Source organism: Choloepus didactylus, chromosome 13, assembly GCF_015220235.1.
Source record: "Choloepus didactylus isolate mChoDid1 chromosome 13, mChoDid1.pri, whole genome shotgun sequence".
NCBI classification, from domain to species: domain Eukaryota; kingdom Metazoa; phylum Chordata; class Mammalia; order Pilosa; family Megalonychidae; genus Choloepus; species Choloepus didactylus.
Genome location: NC_051319.1, coordinates 31,192,047 through 31,193,828, shown reverse-complemented (window position 1 = coordinate 31,193,828; position 1,782 = coordinate 31,192,047). Strand labels below are relative to the sequence as shown.

Sequence of the window (1,782 nt, the reverse complement as noted above, 5' to 3'; positions counted from 1 at the left end):
TCCATTTTGACTTGTTTATAGTGTTTTGTTTTGTTTTCTAGAGATTTTAAAAAAGGAATTTGTTTACTGGGGGTAAGAGGATGCATACAATATAAAAATTAAAGGCTTATCTGGCATTTAATTTACTTTTTTTCCATTATTTGTCAAATGATAGTTGGATTTTATTTGTACATTTTCTAAGTATTCTGATTTGTTAAGAAATTCTTATGCTGAGGGAAGCTGTGGGGTAGATTTCTTAAGCAACTTTTGGGATAATTCTTAAGAGGGTAAGGGGAATTATTTCTCAGTTGTGCCTACTTCTTTCCCTTCAGCTTCATGTGTACTACAAAATAGTCATTGCATGTGGGGTGAGCCCAGTGATTAGTGAAAAGAAACTCTGGAAGCCCATTTTGCCATCTCAACAGTGGTCCAGATCCATCATTATTTTGCCCACAGATAGCGGGTCTTTTTGATTTTCCCAAAATCCTGGAACTCTTTTCCATGAGTAGTCTCAGGTTCTCCTTGGTTAAGTAGCTTTATTCCTGGGAAATTTTGAAATGTAGACATCATAGGTTCCATGGTGTGTTCCATTTGAGATGGCATTTTGGTGAGGTCTGTTGAAACCTTGGCCGGGAAGCATGGGGTGGACACTCGGTGAGCTGGGACGTGGAAGTCAGTCTATATAGTGTTTTTGAATGTACCTCTTCACATAGAATTTTCAGTGGTTGCTCTTGGTACTGCATTATATATACATAACTTGCCACATTCTACTGGAGTCATCATCTTGCCAGGTCAAGTATAGAAAACTTATCTCTTTTTACATCATTTTGCCCTCCCCCATTAATAATATCATTGTCTTAAATATTTCCTCCAATTGCATTTAGAAGCACATCAGACATTGTTACAATTCTGCTTTAATCATTGAGCATTGTTTAGAAAAACTGAAGAGAGATGATGAATGTGTTCTTTTTGCTCCTAAATCTGGTTCTTGTTTCATCTTCCACTTTGGGCTGCTCTTTATTGAATTTACTATTCCAAGATTATTTTCCAGATCTGTAAGGTTTACTGCTTTCTCCTGCTACCAGCCACCACTTAGCTGAATTTCTTTTAAATTCAGAGCTCTGCCCCACCTGCTTCTGGAAGGAAATGAAATCTAATTATCATATTTTAATGCAAAGATAACACACAAGGATAACAGAATCCTGTAGTGTGAAAGGGAGGTGCAAAAAAGAGCATTCACAATCATCTCAAGGAGTTTAAGACACACCTTTGATGTGCACACTGGTCTGCAATGAGATCTTGACATTGTCATGTGACATTAAGATTGCAGAAAAAGTAAAGACAATGTTCCCATCTTACACTAATTTTTACTTAAGGATACACCTGAATAAAAACCAGTTGGATGTATTCCAGTACCCAAGCATATGTGCAAGGAATTGTATAGGCATGAAAAAGAAAAACCACAGTAAATAACATGAAGTAGAAACACCGCAGGTGAGTGTGGTTTTTATTCTGAATAAAAAGCAAACAATAGTTTTACTAGTATGCCATCACATATTAAGCTTTTCCAAATGTACAGTCTCCAAATCCAATTTATGTGGTGAACTCCTATTTTCTAAATTATTTAATCTCTCCACTGACTAATTTGCTGGGAACTTCCATATAAATTGTAAATTTTCTTGTTTTAAAGCACTCTAGTCTTATAAAGTAACATCAAATGAAAAAGAATTGGTTCAGAATTCATGTCCAACAAGTTGTTTGGACATTGATTGTTAGATTGTAGAATGTGATTAGAAAATCTCT

At 35.6% G+C, this 1,782-nt stretch overlaps 1 pseudogene; it reads right to left on the bottom strand.

Annotated features, from left to right (window-relative positions):
* Positions 1-293: 293 nt before the first annotated feature.
* On the bottom strand, positions 294-582 carry LOC119507570 (annotated as a pseudogene).
* Between the last annotated feature and the right edge of the window lie 1,200 nt (positions 583-1,782).